This window comes from Ailuropoda melanoleuca, chromosome 15, assembly GCF_002007445.2.
Source record: "Ailuropoda melanoleuca isolate Jingjing chromosome 15, ASM200744v2, whole genome shotgun sequence".
NCBI classification, from domain to species: domain Eukaryota; kingdom Metazoa; phylum Chordata; class Mammalia; order Carnivora; family Ursidae; genus Ailuropoda; species Ailuropoda melanoleuca.
The window spans coordinates 49636430-49649521 of record NC_048232.1 but is presented as its reverse complement, the minus strand read 5'-3'; positions in this window follow the sequence as shown (position 1 = coordinate 49649521).

The following is a 13092-nucleotide window of genomic DNA, read 5'->3' as shown; positions in this document are numbered from 1 at the left end:
AGGTGGGGGAATTAAGTGGGTGGGCGGCAAGTCAAAGAGTACCAGTATCAGATAATACTGTTATTTGCTCTGTTCAGATAATCTGAAATTTTGGCATTGAGATCACTGCTTATAAGAATTATACACTTATGCTTCAGATCCCTCCTGATACAGCTTTGAACCCTCTTGAAGGGATATCATGTCTCAGCAAATCTTAGACCAAGACATTGAGTCCAAAAATGGGAAGTTTTGTCATAGATCCACTAAACTAAAAGTATATTTGCATATTTTAAAAAAGATTTTATTTATTTTTGTGAGAGAGAGAGAAAGCTAGTGCTCATGAGTCAGGGGGAGGGGCAGAGGGAGAAGCAGACTCCCTGCCGAGCGGGGACTCTATCCCAAGACCCTGGGATCATGACCTAAGCCAAAGGGAGACGCTTAACTGACTGAGCCACCCAGGCACCCAGTATATTTGCATATTAATTGTCCCTATTTTCATGGATTCAATAGAGATAGAGTGGATTTTCTCAGACACAAACGTAATTGTGACACACTTCTTAAAAATCTTTCAAGAAAGTCCATGGTCTGGCCCCAGCCCACACTCTATTCTCACCCCTGATATTCCCCTATGTGCACCTTGTTCAGATTCTCCTTTTATCCCAACATACCATGTTTAATCATCCCTCTTTGCCATAACTCTAGTGTTCTTTTTGCCCTGAATACTCTTCCCTATCTCAACATGATTAGCTATTTTTATCTTTCAAGACCTAGCTCAAATTTTAATGCCTGTAAGAAGTCTTTTTGGACACCACCCCCCCAACCTAATCAACTACATTTTCTCCCCATAGCACAACATTTAAGTATGTGTCTCATCCTAGGCCATGAATCTTCTTCAGTAGAGTGTGAGCTTCTTCTTCTTTTTTTTTTTTTTAAAGATTTTATTTATTTATTCGACAGAGAGAGAGACAGCCAGCGAGAGAGGGCACACAAGCAGGGGGAGTGGGAGAGGAAGAAGCAGGCTCCCAGTGGAGAAGCCTGATGTGGGGCTGGATCCCAGAACGCCGGGATCACGCCCTGAGCCGAAGGCAGATGCTTAACCGCTGTGCCACCCAGGCGCCCCAGATTGTGAGCTTCTTGAAAGCAATAGCAGTGTCTTATTCATCTTTATATTCCCATCCCTCTCACTGTTCCCTCATACTTCTGCCTACAATGTCTGGAATAATACATTTTTAATGGATGAGGGAATACTAAATCAATATGATCCCTGGTTGCTCCAAAGTGCCATCTAAAGGAGATGCCATTTGTGTGGTTAGGCAAGAAACAAACCATCTTTACAATTTAAACAAAAGACTACACAATTTCTACAATTTAAACCAAGATTTTATTCAAAGAATAATATTGGAAAGGTAAGTATCCACGACAAGTACAGAAATTAAATATAAGCCATTTAGAATTTGCGTAGGAGACAGTGCTTGGAGGTGGAGGGAACATCCAAATCTTGTTTCGTAAATGCTGAGTCTGTGAATAGAGTGAATTATTATGACCAAAATAGCTCATTTTGACATCCATTATGTCTTTGTTTCATCAGTGGTTTTCCTATGTGTTTGGGTTGTTTCTTTAGGCAATTTTTTTGCAATATCTAATCACAATACTCATCCCAACAGGAATTGACTTAGATTTTGTGGAACCCGAAGCTTGAACAATTTAGTAGAGGAATCCTCTTTAAGAAAAAGAATACAAAAGCACAGATGTGAAAGCAAATATTTATTTAGAACAAGATAAGAAATCATAACAAACTGCAATTTTTTTTTAAGATTTTTTTTTTAATTTATTGGACAGAGATAGAGACAGCCAGCGAGAGAGGGAACACAAGCAGGGGGAGTGGGAGAGGAAGAAGCAGGCTCATAGCGGAGGAGCCTGATGTGGGGCTCGATCCCGGAACGCCAGGATCACGCCCTGAGCTGAAGGCAGACGCTTAACCGCTGTGCCACCCAGGCGCCCCAACAAACTGCAATTTTTAAAGGGTGACAAAAACTGGAAATATCACAAAACTCAGAAAAATAATATAATATTGTTTTTATTAATTAATCACCTCTATAATTCCCCCCAACATTTTTGGCTATCTTCCCATTGATTGCCTCTTCATGTGACAATAGTTTTTTTATATCACTTTTTGTAGAAAAATAATTCATTCTTGTCTCTAGAATGTTTTTCCTAATCTATCCATATCCTTCCAGTGCTGGTCAATTTTCAGTTTATTTGTATTTTCTGAATTTTTGAAATGTGCATGTGTCATCTAATTATTGTAAGTACAGAAATGTTTAAAAGGTGAAGATTTTTTAATTGAAAAGGTGACTATCTAAAAATAGATGAAGATCCAGGTGCATCTGGCTGGCTCAGTTGGAAGAATATGTGACTCTTGATTTTGGGGTTGTGAATTCCAGCCCAGGTTGGGTGTAGAGATTACTTAAACAAATAAGTAATTAATAAATGAATAAAAATAAAAATAAAAATAGATGAGGATCCAAATTGGCCATCACCAGGCTATTGGGAAAAAATGTATAGGAGTAAAAAATTTTCTTACTTTTGGAAAAAATTTACGGAAGACCTAGGGGCGCCTGGGTGGCACAGCGGTTAAGCGTCTGCCTTCGGCTCAGGGCGTGATCCTGGCGTTATGGGATCGAGCCCCACATCAGGCTCTTTCGCTATGAGCCTGCTTCTTCCTCTCCCACTTCCCCTGCTTGTGTTCCCTCTCTCACTGGCTGTCTCTATCTCTGTCGAATAAATAAATAAAATCTTTAAAAAAAAAAAAAAAAAGACCTAAAAAAGCTTAAAGAAGATGAAAAAAAAATTGATAGAGAAGAAATATTACAAAGAAAAGGGGAATTAGATACAATTTGATAATATCATCAAGTGACGAGGTATTTGAGTAGTCTATTTATAATAATAATTACTATATGGTTTAAAATAATTTACATTTGTAAAAATGCCTTTCAAAAATTTTACCACTTATAAGGAAACAGTCACAGACGGCACATTAATGAATACACACACACAAATTCACAAATTAAAAATAGAAGTTACTATAGACTCCAGATCCAAATATTTTGTAAAGCAATTTATCTCCACTTTTCAACATCAGCCTGTCTTTTGGTCATTGCAGTTTTGTTAAAGGGAGGAAAAGGTAATTATCCTAAGATATGACTAATTGTTCAGGGAAATGAATCTCTCTAAAGGAATGTTAAAAAGGAAATTGCTTAGTAATAGGATTTTACGTTGCTGAAGTCCACCATGCCCGGGAGGAAAATGTGGCTACTGGCCAGGCATTGTTCCTTCACTCCATGTGGTCATCTTAAGTCCACAATACGGGAAATATTTTTACAATCAGTGTCTACTCTAAGATGCTGTATGCAGTATTAATACACAGATATTAATAGAATTGAGATAACTTTATTACATGTTCAAACAAGTTTTGAATGTCTGCTGCACCGTGCTCATCAGGGAAAATGCAGAAAATGGGGGCACAGTCTAGATCCAAGAGAAGCTCTTAGATCCAGAGGGAGACCAGAAGGGCAGGTGAAAGGATGGTTTACAGTATCTGTGATATCATCTGAGTGACAAATGAGTAGACCAAGTAGTCAAGACTGATGGGAAAGAAGGATCTAGAAGCTGGTTTTATGGATGACATGGACTTGGTTTGGGCCTTGAAGGAAGAGCTGTCACAAAGTAACGAAATTTGTAGAAGCCATTCCCCAAGTAAGTAAAACTGAGTTTAGGTAGCAGTGTGTAGGGTGAGTTGTAAGTACAAGAACACTTGGTCACACCAAACCGAACCAGGTAAGTTAAGCAACTTAATGATCATATTTATGTCCACATGAAAATCATAGACAGCAATTCAGAAGACTTTAATCTCACCTAGCCTGCGGTTTTGGATAAATTTCTCTTTTCTTTCTATATTTTGTAAACTTTTTGCAATATTTTTAGTTATATAGGCACTACAGGCTCAATGTAAAAAACAAAAACAAATTAAAATAAGAATAAAAATTGGTAAAAATTTCAACTCTGAAGTTATTGCTATTAATATTTTCATAGGTAATATTGCTAGATTGTTCTCAGAATAAGTTATGTCAGTGTATACTCTCACCATAGATATTACTTTTATGGAAATATACATGTAATTAAAATATTTTAGGAACATTTAAGAGAAATAAAGTGGTTTGTTAAGGTCATTTGGTTAATTCCAAATTAGGTGTGATTAAAATCATGGTCTTCTGAATTGTCATCTAGTATTATTATGCATGTATTAGGTTAGAAGTAGTGATCCCTGGAGCTAGATGGAAAAGAGAGTATAACTCTTGGTGATATATTCTTATTTCTTTCCCAGACTCATGATTGGGAGAAATGCACAATCATTATAAATAAATTGCTGATGGATATGGCTATTATGAGGATGAACTTTGCCAAAGTTTTTACTTTAAAATTATGATCAGGGAGGGGAGCACAGGACAGAAATATAATTTCACAGATTCAAGCAATTTTATATTTTGTAACCCATGAAAGTGTAAATTATTCGCAGAGGAGGTGTTTGAGGAGATGTTTGTTTCCAAGAGCTAAAACAAACAAACAGACAAAAAACAACCAGATTTGCAGATGAAAAGGAGAAAAGGCTATCTCTGGCAGGCAAGTTGGATCTGGATAGGTTAGGTTTCTTTTGGAGGGAAAGGGGCATTTATTTGTCTTCATTTTTAGGTGAGGGGCCAGGAAGACAATGAAAAGAGATGTTATAACATTTGTCTGTATTAAGGGTCTGAACCTTGGGATAAAAGAAGAGAAAGCCAAACATTGATGGCAGTGTTTCCATGACACCTGATAAAATGCTGAGCAAGATCTGAGGGTCTAGAACTGATGGAGCTAACCCTTTTTTGAGGCTTTGAAACTCTGGCCTAAACAGAACTGCTTTGCTTCCTGGTGGTCAAGTGTAGCACAGACTTAGAAAAGAGGCTCAGCTCTCAAGTTGTTTTCCTGAATGGAAACCAGCACTCCTCAGTGCCTGGATGACCAGTGGAGACCACATGGAGCCCAACTCTTAGCTTTATCCCTCCTTGGGTGTCCAGATAGTTGGTGAAGACTACACCAGACACTGATCTTGGTGACCCATGCTGAGGCTTTCTGAATGGCATCAGATGGGAGGTGGAGGAGGGGGGGCAGAAAGGGCAAGTGACTGAGTTGTGATGACAACCAACAGGGCTCTTGGAGATTCCCAGAAATATCTCTGGGATACTTCGGGAAGGGCTGGTCTCCTTCTGGGGCTGGTAGGCAGGGGTGGGGGAAGGGAGAGCAGGTGTTTGGAGAAGGACTCAGGCTGCTTGCTGTATGAGCAGTAAAAGCAAGTGTGACCGAGTTTCGTAATCAGGCTGGTGAGGTCTGGTTTTATGAATTACATAGAAAAGAGATCCAACATAAATGTTGGTGTGCTTTTATATGTAAAAAAAAAAAAGGAAGGGAGGGAGGGAGAAAAATTGAGGGCACAAGAATCCTCCTTCCATCTCAAAAATTATATTTTTAAAAAGATTTCTGCTTCCTCCTGAAATGCTCGCACACACACATATCCTGTTGCCCTGGTGTGTGTGTGTGTGTGTGTGTGTGTGTGTATGTGTGTGTGTGTGTGTGTGTGTGTGTGTGTGTGTGTGTGTGTGTGTGTGTGTGTATCTGTTGTCCTGGGTTTTGGTCAGCAATGCCCAGAACTGGCCTGCAGACCAGTCACACAGTAGTATGGTGCCCCAGAATACACTGCTAGAGATAAGACAGGGTTGTGTTGTACTTAATTTTTCTACCTTCTCTGCAAATGTAATGTCTTGGGCTACAAATAAATGCTCTGTTGGTTTAGCATACAAAATTATATAGTAATCTCAACAATCCCTGACGACACTTTATCATCTAGTGGCAAGGCCGGGGAGTTCCATAAGGAGAGTTTGCTGCTTTTCCACATTATTACTAAGGGAAGGAAAGGGACTATTAAGTGAGCACCTATTATTTATTCTTCGCAATTGCCCTGAGAGGTTTGTGTTTCTCATCCAAGCATTTTATTGTAGAGGATCGTGAGGTTCAGAGAAAGTAAACTTGAGATTTGCTTGAGATTGCTTGGGATTTGCAGGGCAGTCCGGCAGTGGCTCTTCTCTAAGCTAACTGCTCCTAAACATCAGCCATTCACACATCAGCTTTAGAAACTTTGTTACATCCGAATATCGTACTAATAAGCATTTTACCTTGAATCAATTCACTTTGCAAAATTTCAGATACTTATTTAAAAAGGAAAGGATGTTACTACCATAAATGGGAATCCGATATCAACGATTATGAATAGAAGGTAACCATAGAAATCTCCGTGGGCAAAATACTTACCCTGCGGCTCATCCTGAGGCTGTTTCCACTTCATTGTGATTTTTTTTTTTTAAGATTTTATTTATTTATTTATTTGACAGAGATAGAGACAGCCAGCGAGAGAGGGAATACAAGCAGGGGGAGCGGGAGAGGAAGAAGCAGGCTCATAGCAGAGGAGCCTGATGTGGGGCTCGATCCCACAACGCCGGGATCACGCCCTGAGCTGAAGGCAGACGCTTAACCGCTGTGCCACCCAGGCGCCCCCATTGTGATTTTTTAAAAGGCTTTTCTTTCTATCTCTGGTATCCACGAGAGGTCTTGGTCAAAGTGCATTTCCCATCCTGCCCCAATTCTTTCTCAGAACTGAAGGCTACTTTTCAAATAATTTGGAGGTCTATGTCTCCAAGACTGGCCTAAGAGGCCCTCCTTGCCCCACCTCCAGGGATATAAAACCCATCCTCCTGTGTACAGTCGATAAGCAGGCACACTTTGGGAAACTCTGAAACAGGCTGTTTCCTATCCCTCCCTTCTAAGGAAAAAAAAACCAAAACACTAAAACCCAAATGCTGCTGAGGGATCACAATACAAGTAAACAGTGCCATTCTGAGGATATGAATTGCCCTAGTCATTCAGTAATGACTTTGGAAAAACACAAAGGGCTAATGTATCCTTTTTAGGAGATAACATTTTTCTTCTAAAACTCTCTACAGTGACATTTATTTATTTATTTTTAGAGTCCTGTGGCGACCAAACTGGACCGCGGCATGATTGATCTATTCATTTATGTTCTCTTTAGTGTTGAAGGCAATTGCTGCAGTCGAATCAATTGTGTCATGAACCAAACTAGTAGTTACGGCCACCAACACAAATGGGTTTAGTGGTGCCTTGGGCTTTTATTTTATAGGCAGTCATCATCTCTCTCTGGTTCCATTCAGAATGAGAGGAAAATTCTTTGTTCTTTACTTTGGAACATAAATTGTTAAATGTTGATTTTCTCTGACTGAAACTTATTTGGGTGATGACATTTTGGTCGCTAGATAGAGCCTGTTCTGATTTGTGGTTTCTAATTCCTGTTCTTTTTTTTCTTTTTTTTAAGATTTTATTTATTTATTTGACAGACAGCCAGTGAGAGAAGGAATACAAGCAGGGGGAGTGGGAGAGGAAGAAGCAGGCTTCCCAGTAGAGCAGGGAGCCCGATGCAGGGCTCGATCCCAGGACCCCGGGATCATGCCCTGAGCCGAAGGCAGACGCTTAATGACTGAGCCACCGAGGCGCCCCTTTAATTCCTGTTCTATGTACATGTGCCCTTGTTAAAGAGTTGTTAGATTTGTATCCCCATGGAATCTACCTTTCAGGATAGCCAAATTTCCAAGTTTGTTCTTTCTTTCCTTTTCTTTCTTTCTTTCTTTCTTTCTTTCTTTCTTTCTTTCTTTCTTTCTTCTTTCTTTCTTTCTTTCTTCTTTCTTTCTTTCTTTCTTTCTTTCTTTCTTTCTTTCTTTCTTTCGTGGAATCTTATTAGGTTAAAATAAAAAGATACTTTGCAAGCGAAAAGAGAACCAAGAAGCAAAGAGCATAAGACCTAATTCTGGGAAGAATAGGGCTCAAAGTGTTGGACTAGGGATAAGGAAGGAACTCTTCAGGAGACTGGAAAACAAGGGAACATTAAATACCATTTGTAAGCAGTATATTTTACAATTGTTATTGCTTAAGGTGATGTCAACATATAAATCATGTAAACAAAACAAAATGGTCTACTTTCCACAACTAAGTCTCCCTGGATGATTTCTGCCCTATTTGGTTGCTCTCTGCAGAATTTAAAATTTTGAGAGCTGTTTTTCTTTTTTCTTTTTTTTAAACCAGTTTGAGATGTGGTGGAGAGGGGAGGTTGCAAATGAGAAAAAAAGGACATTTTTATGATTTATGACATGAACCAAAATTGAACTATGAGCAAATATAGGACAAGTGCAAAGAGAATGGTTGGATAGACTCATCTCTGGAGAAGGCAGAAGAGAAACTGTTGAGAAGTCGATTTGGTGGACAGTGCCCAAATGGCAAAAGGAACTTTACTGTGGAAGCACCATAGGTATGATACAAAGAGATATTTATTGACTTTATGAGAAAAGCAGCAACCTCTTTAGAACATGCTTTGGAAATAACAGCTGGAAAATACTGTTAAAGTGTTTTTTATTTTGAGAACTCAGAATATTATTCATAGAAGAACTTTAAGATACCTTGAAAATTGAAAAGGATAGATCTTTCGTTTTTAACAGTTGGTTCCATACTTTTGTTTCTAGTGTCCTTGTAAACACATTCATCTCACTTAAATTTAGATTATGAAAGCACTCACTGGTTTACATTCCCAGCATAGAGCTCTATTCTAGTTTAATCAATCAGTGATTAGTTACTGAACTTCCTGAATGTTTGCTAAGTCCTGACACTCTTCTTAGATGAAACTAACTATACCTCTTGTTCTGATGCTCAACTTTTGCCACATGTCTATAAACTTGACTTGACTGAGTGACTGATTACGAAGCCAAGAGTGTGTTCCACCTATGAGATCCCTAGTTATCCCTTGGCTTCTGGGTGTTGGTGGCCATTTCTACCCCAAGCACCGCTCCCAAACCATTTAATCACCATAGGTTGTAATAACATTGACTCTTGTCTACCCCCAGGCAGGCAGGAGGGTCATGAAATGGTGTTAGGTCTATTTACAGTTTGGGGTCCAGCCTTATTACTCAGCACCCCTTCCTTCTCTCCTCTTTGCACCCTTCTCTTTCCTGCTCCCTCCCTCTCAGGAACAAGAACAACAAAACCTGTGGGCACCTTTCATTTTCCTCCACTGAGCAATTTAACTCATTTATGTCTCTTTTTCCAGATTCTGTCCCAGGACCCCAACACTGCTTGAAATAGCCTTTCTAATTCAATTTTTAGTCAAGAGGTATCCTTCTCCAACTTGTCCAAGATGAGGATGTTTAATTCTTCACTTTTAATAGAAAATATTGTTAATTCAAATAAAACCACAAACTTCAACACAGTTACCACTTGCAAGTGCTCACAAACCCTTCTTTTTCAATCCTAAAGAGGTAAATAAAAATGCCTCCAACACATAGGGAGCCTTCATCTATTCCCAAAATATATATGTTGGTTGTTTGGAAAATTGCTAGGGAGGAAAAAATTTCCCTCTACCTTCCTAGACTCTCTGGATGGGGCCTTGTAAATTAGACTGAAAGAAGATAAATTAACAAGAGAAAAGCATGTAAGTTTATTTAATATAATTTTCACGTGACCTGGAAGCCTTCATAATGAAACAAAGACCTGGAGAAACACTTAAATCTGAGTGTTTTTATACTAGGTTTGATGAAGAGTGGAAAGTCATGGGAAAATGTGATAGCACAAGACCTGAGCTAAAAGTATAAGAAAATAAACTGGGGAAACTTAGCAAGGCCTGTTCATTCAGATACCTCTCTGGGTCTATGTGTCTGTCTGTCTGTTTTAGGACTTAGACACAGGAATGCTCATTTCCTCTGGGTACAGGAAGAGCACCTCTCACAGGAGGGTCTTATGACCTGCTTTTGGGGAAGGTTAGAGAGTCCTTCCTGTAGTTGCTGTTTCTCAAATTCCTTCAGCTTAAAATATTCAATATGCCAAGGCACCGTATTTTGGGGAAGTATGTTTTGAACCCCACCAACACTAAACATGTTTTTGCATAAACAAACATTGGTTGAGAACCTACTGTGCTCTAAACATTTCTTCCATTAACACAATAGAATGAATACTCTGAGTTTCAGAGCCAGCTCTCTAACATGCAACTAAACTGTATTAGGAATTGTATAAGTCATATCTCTGAGCTCTGGAAAAATAGGCCATGTAATAAGAAGCGATGAGGGGACAGAAGGAGAAAGAATGGAATTATCTCTGCCTATTGTGGGAACTGACAAGCCCTAGGACCGATGATTAGTAAGTACTTATTATTTTCATATTATTTGGGGCTAGCCACTATTCTAAATGCTGTACATAAAGTAACTCATTTAAAACAAATATGTTTTGCTTTGTGTTGTCACCCACCTTCCTTCTGTACCCCTTCTCGACTCTCTGAACACCTCTCTCAACATCACCAGGATACACGTGTTGTCCTGTGTTCTCTGCCCTGGCCAATCTACAGCCCAAGGTGTTCTGTGCTCCAAAATCCCCTATTTTCCAATCCCTACTCATCAAAATTCCCAATGTGACACTTGCTATGATGAACACTGAGTAATGTATAGGGTTGTTGAATCTGTATCATATGCCTGAAACGAATATAACACTGAAGGTTAACTATACTGGAATTAAAATAAACACTTAAAAAATTACCATTATGTTAATGCATCTGATCTTACATGCTAGGAAAATACTTTCCAGACATGCTTTTATTTTCAAAGAGGAAACCTCATAAATCAAATGCATTTCTGGTTGTATTTCAGGCAGGTGGGTCTGGCAGTGAGGGGTGGGCATGGGATGATTCTAGGTTACTGAGTGAAAGGGTTGGCCCTTCTGAAGAGAAAGTCCATGGAGGCTGTAACTCAGAGCTATTCTGTTTTACAGCATCTTCCTTTCTCCACTTCTGAACACAAGAAAAACACAGGGAGAAAATACCAGCAAAGATAAATTAGCACACTCAGCTTCTTTAAATTCTGCAGAACATACCAAGGCATGAGCAGTGAAGGCAATGTTGTGGAGAGCACGGGAATCTTCTTTGGGTCCAAGTGTCCTGTTACTCTGGTTACGTGCTAACACCCATATCTGCTGATCATTGGCTGATCCATGCAAAGATTAATTTACATTTACCCTTTTTCAGGCAAGCTCTAAGTAGAAAGGAATGTCCTAAGTTGATTTCTGGGACTCTTAACCCAGGCTATTTTTTATCTCAGTTCTTAATATGATAGTGGACTAAAGCCTTCAAAGGAAGAAAATGCTGGTTTTTCTTAGTCATCTTTTGGATATAACTATCTGAAGTAAGAATTAATTATTTCACAAAGACATGATGTTTGTCATTTTTAACTTCTGAACAGAAGGCTAAGACCCTATTAATCTTTGTCTTCTCCAAATTATTAATGCAGTGCCAAAAGCAATGACATCATTGCAACTCAATTTCCATTTTTATTTTTGCAAACTGCTCCGTATACATTCCAGAAGAATTTTTAAAATTGAAGTTCTACTGAAAGAAAAATAAATGCAAGAATAATTGTTAGATAAGTAAGGGGGATGTTTATGCCTCTTATTTATTCTTGTGATTTTTCTAATGTATTTATTATTAAATTATATACAATGAAATAATGCATAATGGAATTGCTGACTAATGATCACAGTTTACTGTTAGAGGTTTCTCTTATTAACTAGCCCATTAAGCTAGGCCTATTGACTGGCAAGGTATGCTATCATTCATTTACCTTTTGTGGCTCTTGTCACAACTATAATTATTTATTTGTGTTGTTGTTTATGTAAGCTTTTTCTTCCCTATTCAACTGTGGGCTACCTGAGGAACTTACTGTCAACTTTACCATCATATTTTGCATCCAGGTGTGGTTATAGCCCCTGACACACAATAGGCCTCATAAATACAATGATTATATATTGAGTAAACAAATGATATTGTTAGGCACCTAAGATAAGTTCACTGTGATAGCTGAGCAATGCATTTGGCAAAGTTTCAATGCATTCAATGCATTTGGCAGTTAAGGCCCAAATGACACATATTGAGCTTTTGTTCTAACTAAAAATAGCATGTATATGACAAAACAATCTTCCTTGAATTGAACTCAAAGACACCAAGAAACAGAAATGACCACATCTGTGGCTTTGCAGAACAAGCGAATGTTACTGGAATGAATTATTTCATGGACACTTCCTGAATGTTTACATTACATTTAAACTAATGAGAATGTTTTTGTAGCGAACAGATTACATAGGCCCAGGTACATTGATATCAGTTAATCAAAACAAAATACAGTTTGGCGCTTATTGTTCAAACTTTGGAGTCAGAAAGATCTGAGTTTAGGGGCACTTGGTGGCTCAGTCGGCTAAGTATCCAACTCTAGATTTCGGCTTAGTTCATGATCTCAGGGTCATGAGATTGAGCCCTGAGGTGGGCTCTGCTTAAGGTTTGGAGCCTGCTTAAGATTCTCTCTCTCCCTCTGCCCCTCCCGACCCCTTGTGTGTGGGCTCTCTCTCTCAAAAAGGAAGGAAGGAAGGAAGGAAGGAAGGAAGGAAGGAAGGAAGAAAGGAAAGAAGGAAGGAAGGAAAGAAGGAAGGAAACTAAAAGAAAGAAAGATCTTGGTTAGCATGCTGGCTATATCCTATACATGAGCTGTGTGATGTGGGCAATTTACTCACTTCCTCTGAGTCATGGTTTCTATATCTGTGAGATGTGACACTATTTCCTATTCATAAATTTGTTGTGTTAAGTAAATGAGATAATTTATGTAATCCTGACAAAGAGTGAATGCTCAATAAATGACAGCCTAAGTATTATTAGCTAACAATATTGAAGCAAAACTAGGGGAATCTAAAAGAATCAATAGTGACCATAATGATAAAAGTTTCTCCCACTCTCAGAGGCTTAAGAAAGCATAATGAAGTGATGAATCTCAATCAGTCCTTGACTGAATTTTTCTAGTAAATGTGGGAAATGAAGAAATTTTATGTCGATGGTTACAGGGAGTATCATATTTTAGATACCTGCTTGTAGGGAGTAAA